We start from the raw sequence: 19,254 nt of genomic DNA, 5'->3' as shown, positions 1-19,254 counted from the left end.
TTAAATGTATAGTTAGTTATTACATTTACATATTTAAGTTATTTTACAAAAAAAATATAGGGAAGGATGAGCAGCAGTGTTTGAAGGAGAACTGCATGCTTTATAGTTGTAGTCGGTCTCACTCTGTTTTGGTTTTTCACCAGTGGTTTGTTTACTTTTGAAGAGTTTAAAGCTTAAAGCAAAAGTCAAAGCTCTCTGTGCCGTGAAACCTCTAGATCCAGCTCACAGGTTCAAACTTGGTAGAACTCGCTCACAATCTCTCTCCTTCTCCTGAATAATAGATTCCTTTTTCTGAAATATACATGAAAGCGTTCATTGTGCGCTCTATGTGAAGTGTGGCGTATTACGTAAGCTGTGGCTTGATGAATGATACATAACCAATTCCATCTTGAATTATGTTGCATAACTGGCGAGATTCATACAGAGACCTTGGGGCCTTTTTTTGCCTTTGATTAAAACAAACAGCTTTCTTCAGTCTGCTGCCACACATTCCTAAAGTTTTTTTTTTCATCCCACAGCTGCCAACCGTCACGTAATGCCAGATAATTGGTGTTCTTGCTCCCTGCGTGGTTGGCAAAGTAAGGCCACGCTGATTTGTCTGTGTTTTCAAAAGAAGTAACAGCCATGTAATCACTCAATTAGATGGTGCATGGTGTTTGTGTGAAAATACCATTCATGGGAAAGGACCACAATGCATCTGTCTAAATCGCACAGGGCACAATGTTTTATTTAAAATGCATGGAAATAACTTTAATTTCTAGGTGTGTATAAATTATACCATTCTTAATTATTTTGATTCCAGATGATGTTTGTTTTCTGGAAATTAGTTAAATGTGTGCTCAAATTGATCATGTGGATGCTTGGTGGGTTTACTGTTTAATGAGCTTGGAATCCTCAATTCTGATCGGTCAATCATGGAATTCAGCCGTCTGATATTTAATATTCAATGTTGTTCATGGCAACGCAGTAATACCGCTTAGGTACTATGAGTGATTTTCATTCTACCCAACTGGCTTTCGTCACTGATATTATTTCCAGTCAGAACACATTTCAGACTGCAGGACTTTATCCTAATATAAATATTTAGGATAAATTAATCTTGCGTCTCAAGCAATTGATTGCAGTGAAAATGACCTCAGAGGACTTTCCTTCCGTTGTGACGTATATCCAAGTGAACCGGCTTCTCAAACAAGAAATAATGAATAGGGAGGGGCTTTGACTTTGGGATTTTGTCCATCGGGAATTGATTGGATGGTTGTGGTTTGCTATTGCTGTGATGTCATGTGATTGACAGGTTGCCCCGCCCTCACGCCAGTAAATGCATCATCAGAGAAAAGATGCCATTGCAAAAGCGAGGGGAGGGTATTTTGATTAAAGATTATGAAGGCACATGAATAATAATAAAAAAAGGATGTGCATGGATAAATCATTTATATTAAATGCTTCAATATTCCATAAAAAAAACAATTGTCCATTTTGATTTCGTGGTGACTTTAATATTACTGTAATACCGTAGCAGTGTATGTCTTGATGCAATTGTTTTTGGACATTGTGGTGCATTATAAGATAATCATAGATTACAATTTTTTTATCATTATAAAATAATTTCACCTCAAATCTATATTTCATGTCCATGCATTTATGCCATGTAATATAAGGGATAATGTGCAGTCATGGTCATTATCACAAATTAATTTATAATCCACTTAAACCTTTCTCGTTCAGAAAGGTGTGAAAATCACTGAACGAGAGCATTCTCATTCCACATGCATAGCTACGTGTTAATCATGAATGAGTAATCAAGACATTCAGCTCTGTCAGTGAATTGTATGAAAAGGGCAGATTATAACTGTATGCACCTGCGAAAATGTGTGGGAGCATTTTATTGACATACAACGTCAACCGCCTCCAAGATCACCATCTCATTCAAGGTCAGTTTCCAGCTGCAATTGTCAGTCACCTCAAAGACACAAACCAGAATCCTTTTTTTCTCTTGCAGTGGCGTTGGTCCCATCATGTCTGTGCCCTGAAGGGAATGACGCATCATTTTCAAATGCATGAGGAATTTGTCATATTTGTCATGTTGAATTGATTCATTTTGTGAGCATAATAGCTGTATTGCGGCTATTATAGCATAACGGGGCATGATCAATTCTCTGTTGTTTTCCACATCATAGCAGCACATTCAGACGGAATGGGTCTTTGCTGGGCGTCCAGTGACTGCAGTGGAAGGGATACTCCTAGCCTTGAGTTCTCCGATTGGTATTCAGCACCAGATGTTTGTGTTCTGCAGTGTGGGCTTCTGAATGCTGGTGTGTGTCAGGGAGACGTACTGCAATAGGGTGGAAGCCGGAGAAGTGAGTGTGTTGAGGGGTTGAGGGGAATACCATGAAACACACACACACACAGCTCTGTGCCAGGAATCCCTGTCTGAGATTATCCAAGTCATCATGTCTGTATACCATGAGAGCACACTTTGAAAATCATTTTTCTCAGAGTGCGCATTGAAAGACTAATGCATATTTGTGAGTATGTCTCCTGCTGCCAAAATGGCACAATTATTATATATGCAATTACACAAATAAATTTATTTTTTTTAATCATATAATATTCCTATCTTTTCTAATAATAGCCATACAACACATACTAAGCTTAAGATTTAGATGACATCATATAATTAAGATGTATTGGACAAACAAGAGGGCTGATTGCAAATATATGAACCAACTGGCTACATTTTTGTCTGAAGAGAAAAACAGAGGCTTAGTCTGCAACCCTCTTACCCCCACAATTACATCAAGTATGGTATGGTATGGTTCAAGAAATAAAGTTAATAGACAGTAAAAATGTTTCAGACAAAATTTGCCATGTATTTTACTATATCATAGCCTACCAGCAGAAAAGACAGACACTTTCACTTAGAAACCTGCTCCCAGAATAATTACTTCCAGTAAGCATATTGTGGAAACCCATTTCTACTACATAAGGGGTTAATATGTCATATTTATTAAAAGACATAATTATGACATGAGTCAATTATGACAAAGACTCAAAGTTATGAGGTAGCCTAGTAAGTCATATTTATTAGATGAAAAAAAAATCAAAATTATGAGATAAACAGCTATTATTCTGACATAAATCATGAAATAAGTATAATTAAGTATTATGACACAAAAAAGTCATTTTTCATAATTTTCACACAGTTTTTGTCATAATTGTGACATTTTATGTCATAGATATGACTTATAATTTCAACTTTTTATGTTATAATAATGATTTACCAAAGGAGGAGTGATATAAACCAATTAAAGTCTCATTGCCGTTGCACTATGCATTAGAATGCCACTTGGCCAATCAGATTTAAGGTCCGGAAATGGCATTATTAATAGCATCAGACTTAAAATGAGCCATTGTTTCAGTCATTTTACAAATTAGCATTAATTAACTTTCTTATTGTTTTCTAAGAGCTGGTGTTTTGTCTGAAAAATCCCCCTCTCATGCCTGCACAATGCACAGTGAATGTGGGCTGCTGTATAGCCTCACACTGCTGACTTCAATGGATTTTCTCTGAGCGCGGGTTGAACCCAATTAATCTTGAGGCAATAAATCCTCACCCCTGCAATTTCCCCAGCAGACTTGCGGGGCTTCCCCTTCTCTCTGCTCTTTTTTTGGTTGTTTGTTCACTTGTGTCTTTCTATGTGCCCCATTCACTCCCTTCTGTTGATACCTATTCTTCCTCCCCTAGCTTCCCATCTCCTCTCTTGCAGCATCCTGCTATCTTTTCTTCAGTAACTCTTCCCACTCCCCTCCCTTCCTTCCCCCTCTCACTATCTTTAGCCTCTCCCTCACAGCTCCCCTTTTTAGTCTCCTGACAGTAACTCTCTCCCTCCCCACTCCTCTTTCCCTCCCTCAATCCTGTCTCATCTCATTTCACTTGTGTGTGTAGCTCCTGCACCTGTGGGCATAAGGAACCCAGGAACATCAAGGGGCATTAAGAATGATCATTTAGCCAGGTCAACCTCAGCAGAACCATAAACCAAACAGAGAGAAACTCTTTTAAATGATAAAGTAGAAACCTTTCAAGAGAGAACTACCACTCTCCATCGCCATCGCCATCTCCATCTCCCGATTGTAAAAAATAAATAAAAGTTCCAATATTTGGTCCAATCAGTCCTTTCTGTCAGTCAAAGTGTCACTGATTTTGCACTTTCTCTGTGCGCGGCCCATATATGGGAAGCCGGAAGTTGAGCGCTTGAACGTGCGGAATGTTCGCAATTTCAAAACAGTTTAACGTCATATTAAAGACTGAGGAACGTATTACATAAAAGTGACATCGGTGGAGGAAGATGACAGCTTCAACGCGCCTACTACTTACTTGGCTTGTTTGCTTTGCTACTGGTTTATTGGAGAAATTAGCTACTTGATCAGCAGCATTATTACGACAGAGCGAAATGAAAAAGAGGAGGAGGTGAGGTGTGTTTTACCGCGAAGTTTAGAGAAGTCAACGTTAGTCAGAGTCACAGCAAGTTTGCAGATTTTAGGCAGTCGGAATTGAGAGGTTTTACTGCTTGGTCTGTTTTTTATTTATTTATTTTTAAAATTTAGATTCAGTATTCCTTTCAGTCAGAGGACTGTTTTTTTAAAACCGATTTTAGAACACCATGTTGTTTTTGTTTGTCATGTGTCACCTAGCAACGAGGCGCATGTTTTTGCAGTTTGTTGTGTTCGGAACACTTGAAAGTTTGATCTTCTCCAGTAGTTTTAGTGTATGGTCTCCTCCAATTACCCACGTTTTCTCTGGTGGTGGTAACCATTTTTAAAATCGGCTAGTGAGTATTTTTTTACGTGTATTTAATGTGTTGACTTAAACTTCTAATCAGTAACTTATTATTAGGTCTTATATTGTCCAATGAATCGTTCAATTGTGATGAATAGTTCATAACTCATAAGTCAGTTAAAGTGTGCAGTCTTTCCTTGTTTTCTAGGGCCAAAGAAGAAGTAGGTGATCAATGTTGTAGGCCTACTCTATTGGTTGTTCACACTATCCAATTATTACTTGAGTGGGTTGATGATGGTATCATATGATATGCAGAATTATAATAATTTTCCAGTGCTCAAAGCTTTTATTCACTTATTTAAAAAAGACAAGCTTGATGAATTGACAAAGATATCTAATATAGGCCTATGTCTCCCTGCTCACACAATGAATAACTGATTTAGGTCAAGACAGCGATGAATAATAATAATAAATCGTCACATTTACATAGCACTTTTCTCTGCACTCAAAGTGCTTTGAATAGAAGAGGGGAATCTCCTCAACCACCACCAATGTGCAGCATCCTCCTGGATGATGCAATGGCAGCCATATTGCGCCAGAACACCCACTACACACCAGCTTATTGGTGGAGAGGAGACAGATCAGCCAATCAGTAGGCTATATGGGGATGATTAGGAGGCCATTTTGATAGATAAAGGCCAATGGGCAAATTTGGCCAGGATAAAAGGATGGTGCTTTTTGACAGTATAGTGTCCCCATCACTATACTGGAGCGTTAGGACCCACACAGACCACAGGGTGAGCGCCTCCTGTTGGCCTCACTAACATCTTTTCCAGCACAGCAGCAACCTAGTTTTCTCCCATCCAGGTACTAACCAGGCTCACCCCTGCTTAGCTTCAGTGTGCAACCAGTCTTGGGCTACAGGGTGATATGGCTGCTGGCGCAATTTACTTTATAATGTTTGGTACATTAGTACAGTATTAACATCAGCTTTGATTTAGTAGTATGAATGCCATTCAAAGATGAACCTCTGATTAACTATAGGCCTAATTGAGTTCAACATTACCACACATAACCCTCTGCAAACATTACATTTTGGTCTCTGTTTACGAGTGAAACATTAATACCAAACCTGGGGGCTCGACGCAGCGAACAAGCTGTTAGATGAATTGTCCAACAGTGAGAATTCAGGCTCCCATGAGCACTTGGCAGTAAAACGTTGAGTACCATGCCTGAAGTCTGTTTATATTGTTGACAATAATAGAGGAATAGCCTATACAGTCTTCTGGGTGTTTACACTTTCCACTTGGCTGTATTGGGCAATGTGTGCTGGTTTCTATAGAGAGCCTTTTGACATTGACTTCTGGTGTCCAAGCAAGTAAACCTTTGTGTGTGTTTTTTTGTGGAGATAGTTATGATTTAGTTCATTTTTGCTCTGTGATTTATTTATTTTTCCATCAAAAATATCACTATAGTGGTACCATGGTGGTCATCAGATAGCAATACTTGAATACAGTGGAATTAAATGATGACTATATTTATGTGCCATGGCATTCACATTGTATTCCAAGATACTTCAAAGGATATGGTGCTTTTTGGTTAGCGTTAAGTGTGTGGTTGGGCGTATGTTTATTTATTTATTGCACAGGGAGTTTTAATGGTCGTAAAAACTAATGTGTTGAATAGCATATCACCATGAAGTTCTACAGCTTTCTGTCACCGCAATATGCCAGACAGGTAACCAGTATCATGTTTGGTTTGAGCTATAGAGGCTGAGGCTTTAATTCTTTTGCAAACAGATGGCATGGGCACTGTCCTCATACGGTTGTGTGTGTGAGCGGGCATCCGTTGGTGTTGTGTTTTGTTGTTCTCTGCATGGACTCGGCTTGGTTCACTGATACCTGATGGGAAAGTGAGAACTGCCAGGTTTTCAGGGTTTTAATGAACGGAGTTGCAGAACGTACAAGGGCCGGCCCAACCCGGAGCATTTTTGCTGCTTTCTCAGCAACACTGATGATAGATGTTATCGCATGGATCCTGTTGAGTCAGACCGACTGAGCGCTAAATGTTCAAAAGCAGGTGATTCTTAATGACAACATGTTGTATCTTAAAACCTGACATAAGGAAAGATTGCTGTTTATAACACACCCACGGGGGCTCATACTGCTGATAAATCACGAAATTCAATGTCTCAAGTCAAGTCTCAAATCAATTTTCTTGAGAGTTAAAGTAATAGTTCACCCAAAAAAATTGTGTCATCATTTACTCACCCTCATGTTATTCTAAACCTGTATGACTTTATTTCAACATTGGGCCCAATTGACTTTCATGGTATGGACAACATTTCCAAAGACATTTTCTCATAGACGTTTGGAAAATACGGGTGAGTAAATTAATAGATAATTATGTCTATTTTGTAATAGAGCTAACTGCAGGGTTGCTAACCATTTATACTGTCTTTATTTTGTAGTTGTTGTTGTTGTTGTTGTTGTCTGACTTATGAATTTTTTGACACACATCCGACAGCAAAGTGAGTCAGTGGACACTGCCAGTGTTATTTATGACAGGCGGCAACATAGGCTATAACTTTATCGATGTCTTCCTTTTTTAACTTTGCAAACCTATCTCTGCTATCTTGTAATAGTCTACTCTATACTGTCAAATGCATATTATGTGCAATCATACGCAATATATGATGACAATCATGTGCAATGTACGTCCATCATGTCGCCAATATTTAATTGCATACACATTTAGTGTCTTTCGTTTGTGCCACCGTTTGTGTCTTCTAGTCATCTAAAATGTGTTTTCACATTTTTATAGAACTATTCCAACTTTAATATTAAGAGAGATTGTGCTTCTGTATAATTTCTGCGCCATTTGATTTAGTACTGCGGGCAGGTGATTATCCGCCAGTCCGAATTCCATTGGATTTCCTGACTAAGATGGAGTGCATGCCACGCACCTTGGCTGTCCATTTTGTTTTTTTGATTTGGTTTGGTCTAAAAGGGTGTGCGCATAAAGAATGTCACATAAATATCCTCTGAGCAGTCCATGCATTTCCCTTGCCAGAAAATTCTGCATAAATTCTGTTTGAAGTATTAGGCCGTCTCATTAATAGACAACCATGAACCAGGCCCAGCTGAGCTTGCCCACAGAGTATTTGAAATGGCTTAATTCTGACTAATGTACCATAGACACGGACAAGCATCAATTTCACAGCTCAATCCTCAAGCCACCATTGGTCATATTTTGTCTCATTATTTGTTAGTTTTGTCAGCTAAACTTCATGGGTTGGATTACGTTGCAATTAAGTAAAAATGTATTAGAGATAAAAATGTATATTACATGCAAAAATAGCTGAACTTTAGAGTACTTTTTTTGACCCACTTAAGAAGGACTTAAATTCATCTTTATATGTAATTTCATAATAACCTTTCTGTCTTGGTTAAATTTGGTTAAATGTAATTTCTACTTGTATGCCATGTATTTATATATTTGAAATTACACATTGGCAATAAAGTTGCAATTTGGTATATACCAAAGTTTATATTTACATATAATATTGAAAAACACACTACACTGACAATCAAGTACTTTACATGTGCTTTTAAGGCCCGTTCACACCAAGAATGATAGTTTGTTAAGTGCACGTGGCAGTTTTGTATCTTTAAATGCTCACGCTCTTCAAAGCAGGATGGATTCTGATTGGCTGTCCTTGTTCATATTGCTCATCAGCTGGAAAAAAATTCTGAAAGTGATTCCAACAATATTTTTTCTCTGTGCCGTTATCGTTATAGTTGTGGTGATGTGGACTCTGCTATTCCTTTATATTTAGATCGATTTTTAGAACTATATCTTTATCGATATAGTTATCGCTCTTGGTGTGAACGGGCCTTTACTCTACAAAATGTGTGTATTTCTTAAAAGCATGACAAAAGATTATGAAAACATAATGATTTAAAATGTATTTTAAAACTTTTAATTTGACATTACAAAGTGTAAGTGTGTTAAGAAACAGTCTTGAAAGTGTTCTCTCTTTAAATACACTTTACTTCATTATTATTATTAAGTAATTTTAAAAATATGTATACTTTTAAGTTTTGAAGTACACTACAAGCACATTTAAGCACATTAATTATGGAAGGTCTGGCCAATCATTGTTCTGCTGCTTTAGTAATACAACATTAAAAGCAACCAGTTTATAAAGGATTCTGTTGCATTACAACAATTAAATTCCTGGCTACTAGTTGCTTACAGTAATTTGTACAGTAGTTGTGTAATCTTTTTCTATATTGTACCGTATTTCACTGCAGTGAGCATGAAACTAAATGTAGCAGCATTATTTTTAGTTAAACTTTTAGTTTCTTTTTAAATGAACATTAATCTAAAATTCAATAAAGAGTTTATGAGTTTGGTGTCCACTGTTTATCTGTGTACTAAAAACCTGTGATGGTAACCAATGAGCTCACAATGACTGGTTATGAAAGATTATATGATTTCTGTTCTGTAACATATAATATTGGCACATATTTAGATTGCAGGTTATGATTAGACTAGAATCAATCCCTATAAGATTAGATTATCTTTTCCATGTAACAGTGCAATCATTTGTGTTCCGTAACAGTATTACACAGACTGGGAGGAAAGTAATTGAATTAAAAGTAAATACGGTCCAAGTTCCCAGACAAATTGAACACTAATCACCGTAATGATCACTTTAAATGAAAAACGATTTAAGCTTTAATGCATTGTGATATGGTTATTTTTGTACAGTAATTTGTTGCGTTTTAGCAGAAAAGGACCTAGACTGGATTGATTTCACAGTAAATACAATATTCTATCCTACTGTAGTTTTACTGAATACAATTCTACTCTACTCTCTATATATATATTACTACTACTACTTTATATATATATATATTAGTCTACATCTTGTCAAATCGTGGATATATTTATATATTTTTTTTACAATTAGGCCTAAGTTATAAGGCATCTACTTTAAACCAATAGTCAGACAGGACAGTGAAATCATCCCGGATAGATTGTGGTCAGTGTGCAGTGCTCTAGTTATCCTCATCACCCTGCAGTGGGCTTGTTGTGCTTCTCTTTCTCTTTGGGAATTCTAATCGTCTCCCTGAGCAACTCTCTGAGCGGAGTGGAGGCTCCAACTTACAAATCCTCTCAGACAGGAGCAGGACCTTGAGGTCTCAGTGAACGGATTACTGTTGTACTGATGTTGTGTTTCCGTGCATTATTGAACAAGGGCAAGGTCAGACGTGAAGTTTTTCTTCTTTTTTTATAGTTTTTCCCATCTCTGAGGAAAAGACTCGAGCTTTTAAACCATGTGTTTGGTTTCTTGTCTAAAAAGGCGTAATATAGCAATAGGAGGTCGTCATTACACACACTGTAGGCCTAACCGTTTACTTTTCTGAGATACTGTACTGTGTTTGCTTGTGCACAAGTTTTGAAACGATATTTAAAGCAAATACGTTTTCCTTTGTCAAAATGTATTTTGAGGTTTTAGTAGGAAAAAAAGAACTGAAATGAGTATATCATAATGATTTAATACAGAATAAGCATAATACTAATTGATACTATTGATCCCATTGTATATTCATCTCCAATAGAAAGATTCACTGGAGAATTACATTTAATATTACAGTATTACATCCATTAAATGTAATATTTTGACTTTAATCACTATTTATCTGTCTTTCTTCAGAAAAAAATATTGACAAAATCGAAAATTTGAGCTGAGGACGTTTCTAAAATTTGGTTTATTTGACATGGAATGACCCAAAAGCCTTAAAAAGATAGTTCAGGACTCTAAAACGAGTAGCCTACCATTTTCATTTAAATAAAAGCATGGCAAAATATGAGCATCATGTAGCAATTGTCATCAAAAACAAAACAATAGCAAAGATCCCATAATAAATTATATCAAAAGCCATGCGGAAGAACTCCAAATGCAAATGATGAACAGCAGATTTCTAATACAGGGAATTTTCCAGTAAAACATGAAAGCCTCCACACCATACTTTCTTTTGGGAACATTTTGTAGTCTTTCCTTTTAAGATCTAAAGGTCCATCTATGAAGGCAATTACTGTGACACGCTGAAATGTCCTAAAGCACTAAACTAAAAAAAGGATTTTAAAATCAATCCTAAATGAGAAGGCTTGTATTGGTGCCAAGACATGGGTTATATGCTCTTACTCCCTGTTTTTTTCCTAGGATTATCATTTTGTTCAAGGCAGTATTGTCTCTGGATAGTTTGAATAAAAGCTGCATTTACTTGCTCTAGTCAAGAAAATGGCATGACCTCAAATTTTAAATCTTGTAGTGAGCTAAGCCCTGGCATTTCCGACAGCTGCATTTATAGTTTCCAGGTTTATACTCTTTTTCCAATAAAACTAGATATATATTTGTTGCTTTGCTAAATAATTGGCTAATTCAGCCAAGACTCCATCAGTTAGGCTATGTGAGATTTTATAGTCCGACTGGCTACACAGTTAACAGAAGAAAAAATATGATGTTCAGAGGCCTAAATATGGAACTGGAATCATATAAACATGATAGACATAGAAAACAGGAGTAAACAACAGGGCTTTGGGAAATGGAGCAAGTTCTATAAAAAGCAAAGTATCCTGAGATGACCATCAAATAATTGTTTGTGGGTTATTTTGTGTCTGCAGACTAAGGTAAAACCTTGTTTTGCCATGAGCGCCCTGCCCAAATAATTCTGAGAATGTCAGAGAGCAATAAGGGAAGAGAGGGGGAGACGCTGACCCTGGCTGCTGTCATGTGCACGGTCTGTTTCTTTGACCCTGACAAACGGTGGATGATTGGCCCCTGGCCTCCACAGAGAAAGGGCTTCACCATCTGGGCCTTTCTGTGTTCACTTCAGACTCTGTAGTGGTTTGGAGTAGGGCTGCAGCTATCGGTTATTTTAGTAATCACGTATTCTAACGATTATTCCATGGATTAATCGAGTATTCGGATAAAATATGGTAATATAAAAATAGATCCAAGTGAACAACAGCTTTTAAAATGACTAACAATATAATAACAAGAAATATTATAATTTATAATTTATCAAAGTAAGTAATAATATGGATTGTATTGAACAACACTGTTAAAATACACCATGTAAAATATAGCTATAAACTAATAAACATGTAGTCTACATTACAAATGCCTGCAGAGCGCCAACGGTCTGGTGTTTGTTGTTGTTACACTATATGGCATGATCAAATCTGGTTTATTATTATAATTATAATCCTTGTTTAATATTGGCCAAACAACATTTAATTAAAATGTCACTTAATCTTTAATGTTTGGTCACTTCTATAATGTTTTTCTACTATAGAAAAGCAACAGCCATTGTAATCTCTTGAACAAGAACATGTCCACATCAAAACATGCAAACTCAGAGCGAGGGTTTAAACTTTTATTTAAAAATCATGATGAACAGCAATTTGCATATTTAGAAACATATGGAATAAAATGCAAATTAATTACTTAAAAATCATACAATGTGATTTTCTGGATGTTTGTTTTAGATTCCGTCACTCACAGTTGCAGTGCACCTATGATAAAAATTACAGACTTCTACATGCTTTGTAAGTGGGAAAACCTGCAAAATCGGCAGTGTATCAAATACTTGTTCTCCCCACTGTATGTATTCTCCTTCGTTACAAATCTTGTGAAATTGCACACACTGCATTCCCAGATGAATAAGCAAACCCAAACTCAAAGCACGAGATGGAAACCCGAGACGCGCTCCACGCATAACAGTTCAACTATGAAACACTGATTCAATTATTACAATTTTTATGATCATACTCCGTTAGAGGGTGTTGTCCATCTTTGTGAAAAACCCAGAGCCTCGGGACCTTCCGAAGCCCATAACTCAAGCACCCAAACAAGACCCAGAGATCAATGAGTGTCCAGCCCGTCAACCAATCAGCTTTCAGCCTGCCAGGAATCAATATCTCATCATGATCCCAAAATATCTCCAAGTGCAGGATCTGGAAAAACTGCCCTGCCCTGTCTATTTCAGTCATTCAGCAGCTCCATAGAATCTTATTTAATGAGCCATATAGTCAGTGCTTTTAGTGGCTTCCAGTGAACAGCCTGAAAATAATGCAAACACTAGGCTTCCCGCAAACGCTATGTTTAGTAACGTACACTGAGATGATCAAATTATTGTTTGTGGGGATGGTGCAGATCTGTCCTCTGCGTATTGACTTTTGCTGGTGTAATTTAAAGCTACATAGAAACAAGAATACTCTTGTGTGCCTTATTGCAATGCCCTATATTATTACTTCTTTTTTTTTGGAAATGTAGTTCCTTTGTTTACTTGAAACAAAACAATAGGCTAGTACTCAGGGAAAAGAAAATGAACATGTCTCTGTTGCTCTGCTGGTGTTTGGCAACGTTTTGCTTTTGAAAACTCATGAACACTTTCTTTTTTATGTTATGCAATAGCAATGAACTGCAGTTCTTTTTACAGCATTTTAATCTAGCTTAAATTAATTTTTAAATAAAATAAAATACTTTTTAATGAAACATTTTCATTGTTTATTAATGCAACTTGCAAAAATGTATTAGTAAAAGAGCAAGTTATTATTAGTATGTATTATCGATTGTTAATTTGTGATTTTGATGAATAAACTATAAATGTAATACTGAAAATTCTTTGAAAATGCCATTATTTTATGTTTTTTTTTAACAATTTTATAGACCTCTCTCATGGTGGAGCTTAAATAAACTCTGTAATGGATTCTGAAGGCGAAATTAAACCTTTCGTGAACCCGAGAGTTTAACAATCAGAGCAATAGATCAGGCTGAGCCCAAAAATAAGTTGCAAGAATCAAGCTTTAAAGTAAAGAACAGACATTTTTCTTAGACTTATTGTGGGAACCATAGAAAGAATGGATGACTTGTGCTCACTGATATTTATTTGCACTCATTGTCCATGTTGTTTTAGCACCCTGTTCTTTTGCAAAACAAGAAATTATGTAACTCAGGTAATGGTGCAAATATGCTCAAAAAGTTATTACTGAATACAATTTTGATAGCCCAATATCTGATCATGCAACAACTTTTTAGTGAATTCACCGTCGTCAACAGAATGAAAGCTACTCATTTTGTATTCAAGGCTTTCTTTACCATAATCAGTGTTAAAGACAATTTAAATCACGCCGTAAAAACTATTTGATATGAATTTATGCTTATATCCAGGTGTGTGTGTGTGTGTGTGTGTGTGTGTGTTAATCTTGTGGTGCTCATTATTTGTACTCTGTCTTGTTAAATGATATAAAATCCAGCCTCATTAAAACAAAGATCTATGTTCCTGCTCATCTCTCCTTTGATTCGCTTTTTGCTCCTTTCAAACCCCAATCTAAAAAATGACTGCAAATCTAAAGTAGGATCAAACAGTCCACTTTTAGACATATGAACAGGAGAAATTGTAATGCTCAATGTGGTGGCTATAGTAACTGAAGTCTTTTAGTAAAAAGAGCAGATCTTTTTTTATAGTTTGTTTAGAATGTGGATGCATTCACTGGACCTGGCTGAGATGTAGCCTATTATGTATATTTGTATTAATGATATTTTTTTTTATATCGCCTATATTTTTATATTTGCATAAATGCTTATTTTCAAAAACAAATGCAAAATTGTAACTTTAGCTTATCACTGGGATAGCGCTAGATGCACCTTACATTATCTACCCTTTAAGGTGCATACTGTATTATTATAAGGTGCTACATTAAAAAAATAAAATAATTCACAGAATGCCTGCCCTCTCAGCTCCACAGATACGGCATCCACACATGAGTTCACATGAGGAGAGCAGAGTTCACGTTAACCTCCTCTGCCCTGGAGTGCTCAACATGTAGCTCAGGGTTTTTTTTAACATAGCACCTTCAAAAGTTCAGTGCTTCATGAATTGACGGGGCAGAAATGTCAAGTTAAAAACAGTCAGCAGTCAATGACATCATAGAGTAATAATTTTCCAAAATACACTGACCATGAACTCCATAATTTAAGGCATGTAACGCATAATATAATATAACTTACCTTTAAATATTTCCATTTACAATTATCCTGACTTGTATAGAGTTAGCATGATATCATCCTATTAAAATAACATCTTTTGCAGGAAAACTGTAATTGTGCGGAAAGCTGCTTATTGATTAACACACATTGCTGGCTTATTTTAGTGTGCTTTCCCGTACCTAAGATTATCTACAGATGTGTGATTGCTCAAGATTCAAAGGAAATGTATGCTCGTTCATTTGCATATCCTTAGCAGCAAAAACTGCGAGGCAAAGAGAGAACATTATCAGAGAAGAACAAAAAGACAAATCACAGCTAGCCAAATGTAAAATGAGAATTATTGTAGGACTTGCAATAGCGCTCAGAGGGTATTGTCATCCCATAATAATGACCAGGGCCACGGCCGCACAGCTGTGGAATTGAATGGAGTACGCTTTGCATAGATATTATTAGAGCTCTTGCCCAATACCATTTGGCTGTGATATTGCCAAGTGAATTGAACCCAGTCGCCTTTCACACAATAGCTGTGCTAAAATGCCATGGTGCATTCCAGATCGTCTTGTGACAAGTCAACGATGGGAACTGTTCTTTAGTCATCGCAAAACTGGGGATAGTCTAGAATTAGGAAATATAGTATTGTGTTTTTCTTATTTATTTTTATGCATTTAGTTTAATTTAATGAATTATTTATAAATTAGTTTCATGCTTCAATGATTTTGAGCAGTCAACTTTGGGTATTCTGTAATGTACTTAAAGAAAGATGAATTGAACATTTCTACCTACATTTACATAAAGTTTATATATTCATTTGTATTGCAATTTTGATGTTGATGAATGTTGTGAAGTACTTTTTTCCACTCGAGCCAGAATCAAGTTGCTGCACTTTATTCCAACAAGAAGCTCATATTTCCGTAGTTTCACACGATTGATTTGTGCTTTGAAGGTCATGTTCTTTTCAACAGGGTAACAGAGAGCTTTCCTTTTATTAAAGTGTGAAAGGACTCTTTAAAGCTCAGATCGAGACGCTGAATATTCCTGTAGCTTTCAGTTATTCATGTAGTGGTTGCAACTTTGTGTAAACAACATAATTGCAATGCCATATGCTGCAATGCAGTGATGGATTATGAGCATATTGTAATGCTTTAAGACTGTCACTGTTGTTCACAATTTTTACAAGTTAAAAAAGTCACTTAAAGCACATGTTATTTCACAGCTTAACTGCAGGAAGCACTGTGGCAATATCAAAACATTACTCATCACTCTTTGCTTGAGAATCTGTTTAGTATTTAGTACTCAGTATTTAGTATTTTGTATCACAATATATTGCTATACAAAAATGCAACAGTCATAAAAGTTTTCAGATTATTCAAGGTGTCAGTACTTAATATAATGTTAATAATAATTCAATGGGTGAATATGTGTGGACCCTGATAATGCCAAATGTCTTGTTACCAGTAAAAGTGGCCTACATTATTTTAAATATATCTAGTCAGTGACCGAGTGCAAAGCATATTCGTAAAAAATAAATTTTCAGCTTCAGAATCATGAATATTTTTATTCTGGTGTCACCAAGCCTTTTAATTTCCACCCTCAATGTAATACCAAATTTAGCATTTTAATGAACAGTAATTTTTTTGTTAACCTTTTACCAAATGTCTTTGAGTATTGCAATAATATCGTATCGTGAGTTCAGTATCGTAATATATATATTGAATCGTGACATGAGGGTATTTACACCTCAGTATTGTTTAGGAAACCTGTATTTGAGATGCTGTGTGATTGAAAATAAGTATAGCTTATATTTTAGGGATGCATTTTGGTGATGTGACCTTTATGGGATGTAATGTGTGAACTTGTTTGTGAACTTCACTTCATTCTGCCATTTAATGAAAGAATTAACCTCCCTATTGACACCAGCCTCACAAAATATCCTAATAGTCGCGTTAATGTTGTGGGAGCCATCCTAATCATCCTGGATAGTTGAACGGCATTTGACAGCCTCTCTTGGCATTTGAAATTAGCATACATAACTGCAAGTGTTTTGTTGCCATGGCTACAGTGGATCATATAAGGGACTGCCCCTAGTTTGTCCTTGTGGAAGACTCCATATACGTCATGTTTAGTTCAAGGCTGTTGGTTGTGGGCTGATTGCATTGCCATTTGCTTGATAAATGCCACAGAATGGACAATGAGTGGACATATTTTTATGCCATCAGAACATCCATGCTGTTAGCATTTATAGGGCCAGAGAAATTCAAAACACGGATAAATTCATCTTTTTTTCAGTGGAGTTATGTAGTTTTTATCTAAAATATTGCATGAGACGGGTGCTAATACACTTTTCAGCTCCTTTAAGAGTGGGCAGATATATATGAGATGTTCTTTAAAGGGCTCTGCTGACGTGTGTTGGCTGTAGGGAAAGAATCTGCATGTTTAATAATGAAACAGGGAATTTGACAGGCGAGATGGAGCGTTTGCCTTTATGCTGCTTATATGGATTGAACCAGGCACAGCTAGAGTTTAAAAGATTGGCATAAGTTGAATGAATTAATCTTTTTAATGGAGAAAGAGTTTTGTTACACTTGTCACCTCAGATGTGTTGTGTGAATTTTTAATGAATTCAGGACTGATTAATGATTAAATTCTTTGAAATAAATAGCTTTTATTTAGCTTTGGAGGTCCACAAAAATCTTCCAATGAGATAAAAATGGCACAAGTGCGCTGACAGAATACATTTGGCCATACGCTGTAAAAATGATAAGAGACTCGAGGCACCATTTGAGGTTGAAAAAAGCCTCTGGAGAATATTTAGGCTTCCTGTCGAAAAGGTCAGTTCTCTGAGGAGCTTACAAAATGGAGCCATAAGTTACTACAAAAGCTCTAAAAACTGTCAGCTTTTCCTCCAGTAAATACAGAATATATACAGAGAGAGATGCAAATATATATTGAGAGGTGATTGTGCTTTTGCCGTTGCTACACCGGAAAAACAGGGAGTCTGTTCCAAATTTATTACAACTGCTCCTACACGATGATAAACAAAGATTACAAATATATAAAAAATATTATTTTCTCTCATAGTTGATTTATTGTGTTGTTGGTCTTGTTTTTTTAAATTTATCTGTTATTTTGAATATGATTTAGTTATTGATTGTCTTTTCACATTTTACAGCACATTGATTAACAATTTTTGTTTTTATAATGTCATAAAGTTGATATTGACCCTTTTCACATTTCCGAGTTTTTTCAGAAGCGAAAGTCGTCATAGTTGGTAAAATAGCGTTGAATGAGACATGAGATTTTTTTTGAGTTTCAATTTGGTCAAACAGCAAAAGAAAAAAGTTGTTTTCACAACTTTCAAAAAGAGTAAAAAATAGAGAGAGATTGATAACAGCAGTCAGAAGAGAGAAAGATAGCAATTTTACCGTCACTCCCACTGTATTAGAAACACCCTCAGCAGCGTTAACTAGTTTTTTGGTCTGTGAAAAGAGTCCATCGACATTGTGTCAATTGAAGTTCCTTTAGTACATTTTTGAGGCACCCTGAAAAGGTGCCTAGAGTTTCTCCAGAGGTTCCTGCCACCCGAGAAACTAAAATTGAGCTTTAAGTATCTTCTAATTTTTTACAGTGTACTTCTGTAATAATTTTAGGTCCCGAAAGCTCTTAAGTGATGAATGAACAGTCTCAGACTTGGCTCCTGCTCACACAATTGATTGTCATTAAGTATAAACCTCTGTCCTCCACGTCCAGTATATTAAAAAAAGCTTTGCAAAGATAATCAGTGTCAGGGAGAGTTTCTGCGCCAGATTTGATGTTGTTGAGCTTCAGAACACGTTCCCACAGGAGAACTTTTCTTACTGGACAGTGGACACGCATCTCGCCCAATGTCTCCCAGTATGAATCTGAGATGGGAATGAGCTAAAAGTTTAATGAAGGTTTAATGCTCTGCATGATGAGGCGTATCCTCAAGGGCTGTGCAGATGAAGATTAACTGAGGGTGTTTTTCCTTGAGTGTATGTGTGAGTGTGCCACAACTGTCACTCATCACCAGAAAGGGAACATTCGTGTACAGTACTACATATCCTTCTAAAGCAGTAACCAAATTAAGTTCTTCTAGAGGAGAGGCTGGGCCTCAGGGCCTAAAATTAACTAATGATACCATGTACCATTATAGATGAGATTAAAAGAGGAACAGATTATTTCTATTTTGAACTCCTTGCTTCGGTAAAATGCTCTTACATCTGCCTGGATTTTGATCTACTCCATATATATATGAATCAAGTGCTCCTGTTTAATTACTGCAGTAAAAGGTAAAGCAAGAACCCCTTCTCTGGCCTCGCTGTGACAGAGTCTTGGTCTCTCTGACAGTCATGTTTGTTGCGAGGGGAGAGATGATGCTAATTATGAGCGTGAT

At 36.4% G+C, this 19,254-nt stretch overlaps 1 protein-coding gene across 1 annotated transcript in view; it reads left to right on the top strand.

The window, feature by feature from the left end:
- The first annotated feature begins 4,254 nt into the window (after positions 1 to 4,254).
- The window catches only part of vsnl1a (visinin-like 1a), a 57,178-nt gene continuing 42,178 nt past the window's right edge, over positions 4,255 to 19,254 (top strand). Inside the window, exon 1 of the mRNA XM_079584283.1 lies at positions 4,255 to 4,468. The gene's annotated coding sequence lies outside the window, so the exon portion shown is untranslated. The remainder of the gene's footprint in view (positions 4,469 to 19,254) is intronic.

The sequence above is a fragment of the Phoxinus phoxinus genome (assembly GCF_949152265.1).
Source record: "Phoxinus phoxinus genome assembly, chromosome: 16".
NCBI classification, from domain to species: domain Eukaryota; kingdom Metazoa; phylum Chordata; class Actinopteri; order Cypriniformes; family Leuciscidae; genus Phoxinus; species Phoxinus phoxinus.
Note: the sequence above shows the minus strand (reverse complement) of the source record. Positions and strands in the feature narration are given on the sequence as shown.